Source organism: Crocodylus porosus, unplaced genomic scaffold (assembly GCF_001723895.1).
Source record: "Crocodylus porosus isolate Cpor-Errol unplaced genomic scaffold, CroPor_comp1, whole genome shotgun sequence".
NCBI lineage: Eukaryota > Metazoa > Chordata > Crocodylia > Crocodylidae > Crocodylus > Crocodylus porosus.
The window spans coordinates 96,761,289-96,770,037 of record NW_017728943.1 but is presented as its reverse complement, the minus strand read 5'-3'; positions in this window follow the sequence as shown (position 1 = coordinate 96,770,037).

The window sequence follows — 8,749 nt, the reverse complement described above, 5'->3', positions numbered from 1 at the left end:
GGGCTGGACTGGAGCCATGCTCAGTGCTCCAGGTTACAGCTTGAATGATGCCTGCCAGCAAGGAGCACAGGTAAGGGAGGGAGGGAGAGGGGCAGGCAGGGGAGCAGAGGTTGCATGGCAGGGGGAGATGTAGGAAAGAAACTACAGGGGGAAGATAGTGGGGCTACAGTTGGGGGTGGAGGGGAGGGCACAGGCAGCAGCTGCCATATTGCACTGACTCCAGGGAGGGGCTGGAGGCTGAGCCAAAGCAACCACGTCCCCTTGCCCCCCATTTAAGGTTCTAAATGAGGGGCTTTTTCCTTCATGTAAAATGGGGAGGGGAAATGTCATTTTTGAATTGAGTAAACTGGGTATCGTGTAGAGACAAAATAGATAATGGTCTAATTTAAAGAGGAATTTAATACTTTCCGAATAATTGAAAATGCTAATTCTGTATTTGCCCCCAGTTTTCCTAAGTATATTAATTACTTGCTAAAAGTACTGGAGTGCTTGCTAAAACTATCTGAGGCATATTGTTCCAAGTCTGCTGTTTCTGAAGTGCTACTGGAACATCTGTAGTCTAGACAGCTGTGGACACTTTTCCAGTAGTATTCCACAACCAAAAGTTTTAATACCAGACAACTCAAAATTGAATGTTCCATGCCAAAAATTTATTGCATTTTCTCTTACTTAGATGGAGTGAAAACACAGTACTGCCTAAGTCACATGACACTTAAAGTAGGAGAATATTTGGGCAAAAAATGGAAAATTATGAGGAAAGGAGGCTGTTTTCATCGTAAAAAGTATGGAGTAGATTAAGCCTAAACCTCCCTCTTCTATCATGATTGAGGATTTTATGTTCTAAAGTCCAAAAGAAAGTTCCTTGCTTTTACAGAACTTCATTAGCATCTATAATTTGGCTTTGCACAAATGGGATTATCAGCATTACATTACCCTTAATTACTTGCAAATCAAATTTATCAAAGGTTTTCTAAGGGTGTAAATCTCCCCAGAGTAGTTTAAATTCAACACCTGTTTTCCCCTAGTGTATTGTACTATTTGCACTATTTCAAAATTTTGGCTCCAGTTCAGGAAATTGTTCTTATTCAGGACACCACTTTAGCATGTGCTTAAAGTTAGGAATGTTCTCAAGTGCTATCTTGAATATAGATGGGTTTAACACCCGCTTTAATGCTTTTCAGAGCTGAAGTCTTTAAACTGTCTGCTTCTAGTATATAAAAAAATTCAGGTAAATACCAACATTTAATCAATATAATAGAAGAGACTGCGTGTATCTACACATGCATATTAGTGTGACACATTGCATCAGAGTTTATTGCTCCTGGGCATCATATTTACACATGCCCAGGACTGCAGCATGTTGAGCCAGGTCAGAGCAGCCCCAGCTAGCAGAGGGTTTAGGGGATCAGCCTGCCCGCCCAAGGTTGCTCCAATTGAGCTCAAATTGCTTTGGAAGGGCTGGCGGGGGCACAAGGATGTTCCAGTGCAGGGCTACCCAGCAGGCAGCCCACAGTGAAGCACCCTTGTGCCCTGGCCAGCTGGGCCAGCATATACACTGTGAAGAGGCTTCCTGTGCTTCTTCATAGAACAAGAATAAAAATCCAGAAAACTTACTGGACTTACAAGAAACAGCACCCTGGAACACTGCAGCCACCGGCTTGCCGGTTTATCAGCCGTCGGCCCAGCCAGATCGGCGTTCACCGCATCCAATGCGCTATTTCCAGCGGTGTGGCCATGCCAGAGAGAGAAAAAGATGGCTAGGGAAAGCAGGAAAGTCCTACCATCCTAGCCTGAAGCTCTAGCTGTGAGAACCCTGGGGACAGGAAGAGGACCAGATCCTGGTCTCAGAGCTTGGAGGAGCTCTAACTATGGAGAATACGTTTGTCAGTGTTCTCCAACTATGGATACTAGAGAACTGGGAAGAGTAGAGCAGCTGCAAGCTGCTCAGTGTGAAAGAAGGTTGTTTTTTCTTTTTCTTTTTTTGCATTTGAGTTACTATTATATAATAGAAAGAGTGCTGACTGACTGATTTAGGACCTTACTGAGTAAAGGGGAGGAACCCCGAGCTGTATAAGTAATATTCGCCTGCAGTGGAGGCAAAGACATTGCCTATCTGTGCCTAGTTTTTTTTCCTTTTCCTTTGACTTCAGTTGTTCTTATCCATGAGACTGTGTCCAAACAAGGATCATTCCCTAGACCTTGGGGAAAGGAACCTATACCCGTGAAAAAGAAAATCAAAAGCGCATAGTATTTTAGGACTTTGGGAGTGCCAAACACTTACCTGGGCTGTGCTGTTCTTTGGCTATTGCAGTTTCCTTTTTTGTCCTAGTGGTGTTTACTGGGTTTACTCTGAGCTCTTTATCTAGAAGTAGCACTGAAAGGACCCTGAGTCAAAGGAAAAAAAAGAACAAAAGAGAAGTAGAACTTCTGTTACCAACTGATAGATTTCCTGCAATATCTTTACACTGGTTGGCATTTGGCTTAGGTGTAAGGGGAGGTTGGAGCCCCAGAAGGAGCAAGCCTAATGTCCTTGAAGTGAACTCTCAGCAAGGTATCACCTCCCAATATTTATAGATTACATCAAGATGTGGCAGGAGAGAACTGGGCAAATACTGCTGTTTGATTTTGCAAGGATAACAAGGCCTTTCCCTCATGGCACAAACTCACTGAGCGCAAGGTCAACAAGGCCCTTGGCCCTACCTTGTGCCCCATGGACATACACTTACACTGCTGTGGAGTAAACAACTCTGCAGCGGGATAGTACTTGTATTTACAATGTATAGATGCTGAGATGTTTACTTGTGGAGCTAATTAGTCTACTCTGCAGTAAACATATTGTGAAGATGTGCCCACAGAAACATTAGCCTTTAGGCTATTGTTTAAATAAGAATATTGCTCTGAAATGCTGTAGGACCTTATAAGGGAATTTGAAGTCAGTCATTAAGGAAGGAAATAGAAAAAACTTCTGTTGACTACAGTGGGGCTAGGATTCATCTGTCATCTTAAGGAATAGCAATAGGCAAATTTTTATATGCAAATACTTTACTTGATAAAAATAATTCAGAAACAATTAAAAAAAGAATGAAAAGCTGAAAAAGTAAATATTTTGTTTTGACAATTATTAAATTGATTTTTAAGAAGTAAAAAAAATCCCGAAATCAAGGATTTTATTTCCAGTTGAACAAATTGTTTTATTCAACTAAAATGAGGGTTTGTATGGTTTTTTTTTTTTTTGTTTGTGTTTTAGTGCAGAGGGGAGAAGAGGTCCTTTTAGTGAGAAAAAAAAGCTGTCATTTCAGGTTGACCCAAGATGAACATCCCTTTCCCTATGGCTGGAACCCCAGTTGGCACTGGGACACCCAGGGCTCCAAACAGAGAGCAGGTGATGAAGAGGGCACCGCTGAAGTCACTATCCCTGGATGACCTGGGGGTAACTGAAGCCCAGGCTGGCTCCTGCTCCAATCCAGTTAGAAGCTGCAGAGAGTGGATGTGCAGAGTGTCAGTCTTGGGGTCAATGAGTCCCTACTCCCTTCACCCCATTTTCCCCACTGTACATAGGACTCCAGCTGTGGGAGGACCCAGACTTGGTGGTGATGGGAGGGAGTGGGGCAGTTCCTCCTTCCATTGCTTGGTCCTGGCCAGTGGGGAACATCCAGGGGCATGGGCAGGGAGCTGGAACATCAGAAGGGGAACCTATCTACTGCACTGTTCCCAGCCAAGACCAGTATCCTGTGCTGCTGTTCACAGGAGATTTATCTGATTTGGGGATTCAAAAAGGTCCCTGGCAACTGCTGCTGTGGTGCAGTTTATCCACCTAAGGGCCCTGGACTCATATGACCCCCTACAGCACTGGTGGCATCTCCAATACTCGCTAGACTTTTTCATTCAGATAAACCAAATGATCTTGCTTACACATGGCAGTTGACTGGCATAATTAAGGAGGGCTATGTTTTCTGCTACAGCTATTCAGGAACAGTTCCTTTTGCAAATACTCTATTCCAGAGTGATTACTTGTCATGTAGTTGTAATATTATAAATCATGACTATCTGGTAATGCTGTTTCTTACTGGAAGCTAGCGGTTGCTTTCTCTAAGTGGGACATGTGCCTTTGCACAGATTTTTCTGTCAAATTGAGTTCCTTGCTACCTACACCACAAATCTCTTCCTAATACTGACCTTTTGACCCCTAAAAATTGTCCTTTAAAGTATTTTTGCTGACTGGAGCTATTAACTTAAATCTAGCTACATACACTCAATGGTCTCTTGAATCTGATTTTAGAGACACATTTTATTTCTACTCCATGTCCAATAGCAATTGTTGATAGTTTAAATTTGGGCTGCTACAGGAAGACGTTTAAGATTTTCTTGACCTGGTTTTCTTCTCATTTACATCTGCTTTGCAGTTGTGCAGCTCCATTGCTTTAAACTGAGTTATTTGTGATTTATAGTAATGTAAGTGATAGGAGCATCAGGCTTGTTGCTTTATAGGTGTCTTTTCTTAAAAGAAAAATAAAATGATTTTAGATAGCATGTAGAAGCAATTGCTTTTAGCAACTAAGGGCACTCATGGATCTAAATGCTCTATTTAGAGCATTCACTAGTTCTAAATCCTGTAGACTATGTATCTGTAGACTATGCAGATTTCCAGAAATTAAAATGTAATATGCTACATGTCCATGGCATCTCTCCTCATAGACTTTTCAAGTGCCTTAAATTCCTTCCAAAACACAGCTCTAAGGGTTCTGACAGTGATGAAAACAAATGTCTGACTCCAAGTCATGTTTTTTAATTAAGACTCCTACATTAGGAAAATCTTAAGTGTGTAGGATGAGAAGATGGGTTATAGGTGGCTTAACTGATGATAGTGATGATGATAAATGTAGTGATTTAAACCTTCAGAGACCTGTTAGATGTTACGTAATTAATCCTCACTATCTCTCTATGAAGTAGGTGGATACAGTGATTATTACCATGGTTTACCGGGGAATGGTTGTTAGACACAAGCATGAAGAAACTGCACGTTTCAACTTCCAGGCCAGATACAGTTATTACATTTTTACAGGTATAAAAGTGATGAGAAATCAGTCTATACCCATAATGGAATACAAAACACAATACAGTTCAGCACACAAAACAAGTCTGTACCCATAATAGAGCAGAAGTTCGGCACACAACTATTTCAAAATGGCAGAACCCAGCATAAGACTTGCCACCACCAAAGTGTGAATATGCATTCTGCTTGCTACCAATCTAAACTACACCACTCGTAGAAAACCACATAACTTAGATCAATTCTGCCATGGGCTTTCTGAATGTTTGTATCTAGTGCCAGAGAACAGGCTTCCCAAATTTCACTGAGGCCAACATGCTAACTATTGTCAGGGGCAACCCAGACCGCATCATGAGAGACTACAAGGCTCTAGGGGCAAAGCTCAAAGAGACAGGGGCACAGGTGGTTTTTTCTTTTATCCTTCCAGCGAGCAGATGTGGACGGTGCCATGAGACATGCATTGGCGAGGTCAACTGGCGGCTTTGGAGCTGGTGTTACCAGGTGGGCCTTGGGTTCTTGGACCATGATCTACATTTCTGCACAGAGGACACATTTGGGTGGGATGGGCTTCATCTCTCCCCAGAAGGTAAACATGTTTCTTCTTCCAGGTTGGCTGATCTTGTATATCGTACAGCAAGCTTTAAACTAGGTTCGCTGGGGGATGGGGACGCAGAGGAACATGAGGACACTTTGCCGGCAAGCCAGGTGACGCACACAGGTAGTATCCAGGTAAGTGACAAGGGCCAGGGCAGGCTTAAGAACAAGGGGGCAGCACGGGCACCTATAAGGGGCCTCAAATGCCTCTACACAAATGCTCGAAGCATGGAGAATAAGCAGGAGGAACTCACCCTCCTGCTAGCTAGCAAAAACCCAGACCTAGTGGGGCTCATGGAAACCTGGTGGGATTCTACCCATGACTAGGCAGTGGACATCGATGGATACAGGCTGGACAGGTGAGACAGAGCAGGGAAAAGATGTGGGAGGGGTGTAGCACTATACGTCAAAGAGCAATACATGTCCTCTGTGATTAGGATGGGGTCAGAGGAGGGGCAAAATGAGGTCCTCTGCGACAAGCGAGGTGTGGGGAAAATGACTTGATAATGGGCGTCTACTACAGACCACCTGGAATTCTCAGGTCAGCTCACGGAGGCTGTAAAGTCAAGGTTATCATGGGTGACCTAAACTACCCAGACATCTGCTGGGAGGAGCAGTCAGCCAGGTTTGACCACTCACATAGGTTCCTAGCCAGGATACAGGACCTCCACCTAACCCAGGAGGTGCATAGTCCCACCAGGGAAAATGCCTTGCTGGACTTGGTCCTTGCCACAGGCGACAACCCGGTGAGGGGTCAGTGGGTACTTGACTACCTGGGCGACAGTGATCATTGCTTGCTGGAATTTACTATCCAGCACAGGGTGGTGAAAGCAAGCAGTAAGACGAAAGTCCTTGATTTCAGAAGGGCCGACTTCTGTAAGCTAATAAGTTTGAAGAAGATCTAGGAGCTTCAGTGAGATGGGAGTCCAAGATGGGCAGTTGTTCCTCAAGGAGACAATCTCCGAGCTCAAAGGGAGTCAGTCCCAATGCACACCAAAGGGAAGCAGGAGTGCTAAGAAACCCCCATGGCTCAGCAAAGGCATCCAGGGATGCCTGAGGTCAAAAAAGGAAGTGTACAAACAGTGGAAGCAAGGGGCTGTCATCAAGAAGGATAACACCTCTGTTGCTCAGGACTGCAGGGAGGCTGTTAGGAAGGCCAAGGCAGAGATGGAGCTAGGACTAGCGACCAGAATTAAGGATAATAAAAAGTCCTTTTTCAAACACATAGGAAGAAGGCGGCATCGGGTAACATGGGGCCCCTACAGGATAGGCTTGGCTATCTAGTGATTGCAGCAAATGAAAAAGCTGATCTCTTTAACAAATTCTTTGCCTCCATATTCCTGAACAGGGACTGGGACATCTCCCCCACTAGAATTGTGGACAGACCCAGGGGAGGCACTGCCAGGGACAACCTAGTTAGGGAACTTGTGGAGGGGCTGGATGTGTTTAAATCAGTAGGACCAGATGCTCTTCACCCGAGGGTGCTGAGGAAACTGGCGGGGGTCATAGTGGGGCCCCTGGCACGGCTCTATGAGCACTTGTGGGGCACTGGCCAGGTACCAGAGGATTGGAAAAGGGCCAATGTGATCCCCATTTACAAGAAGGGGAGAAAGGAGGACCCCGGCAATTATAGGCCAGTCAGTCTTACCTCAGTCCTTGGGAAGGCCTGAAAATTATCAAGGAGCACACCTGCAAGAGCCCAGCAGGGGAGGTAATGCTCAGGGGCAACCAACATGGGTTCAAGGGAAGGTCCTGCCTGACTAACCTGGTTTCTTTTTATGATCGGGTCACAAAGTCCCTGGATGGGGGTGTTGCGGTGGATGTCAACTTCTTGGACTTTAAGAAGGCCTCTGTCACGGTTTCCCACCACATTCTCTTAAAAAAATTTGGTGACTGCAGCAATGATGCCTACACAGTGAGATGGGTGGCAAATTGGCTAGATGGTTGCACCCAGAGAGTGGTGGTGGATGGGTCGTTTTCGACCTGGAGGGATGTGGGCACTGGAGTCCCCCAGGGATTGGTCCTGAGGCCTGTACTGTTTAACATCTTTATCAGTGATCTGGATGTGGGTGTGGAATACATGCTGTCCAAATTCACTGATGACACCAAGTTGTGGGGCGAGATGGGCACACTGGAGGGGAGGGACAGAATCCAACTAGGTCTAGACAGGTTACAGAGGTGGGCGGATGAGAATAGGATGGAATTCAATGCAGACAAGTGCAGGGTGCTGCATCTAGGGAGAAGGAACCAGCAACACACCTATAGGCTGGGAAACATCCTTCTTGTCAGCACAGTGGCAGAAAGAGATCTTGGAGTCATTGTTCACTCCAGGATGAACGTGAGCTGCCAATGGGAGGAAGAATTCAGTAAGGCTACCTGCACCTTGTTGTACATCTACAGATGCATCACAAGCAGGTCCAGGGAGGTGATCCTTCCCCTCTATGCGGCATTGGTCAGGCCACAGTTGGAGTACTGCATTCAGTTTTGGGCGCCGCATTTCAAGAGGGATGTGGCTAGCATTGAGAGGGTCCAGAGGAGGGCCACTCACATGGTCAACCGACATCCCTATGAAGAGAGTCTAAAGGGCCTGAACCTATTCAGCTTCCACAAGAGAATTCTGAGAGGGGAATCTGGTGACCATTTAGAAACTCATCAGGGTGGACCAGCGAAAATTGGGGGAGGCTCTGTTCTGCTCCCAGGCACCACCCGGGGTTACTAGGAATAATGGCCACAAATTGTTAGAGAGAAGGTTCAGGCTGGACATCAGGAGACATTACTTTACAATTAGGGCTGCCAGGCTCTGGAATGGGCTCCCAAGTGAGGTGGTACTCTCTCCTGCTTTGGGGGTCTTCAAGAGGAGGCTGGACAGATATTTGGCTGGGATGACCCCGGCACTTGTTCTTGCCTGGGGTAGGGGGTCGGACCTGATGATCTGTTTAGGTCCCTTCCAACCTCAAGTAGTATGATACTATAATACTAAATATGTCAATTACAACTGGCATTCCTTACAGGTTCTGCTGTGTTTGATGGACCACAAGAAACACTTCTTTGGGAGGAAATGGAAAGATACATGATGCTAGCATACTGAAGAGATCTGGAATTTAC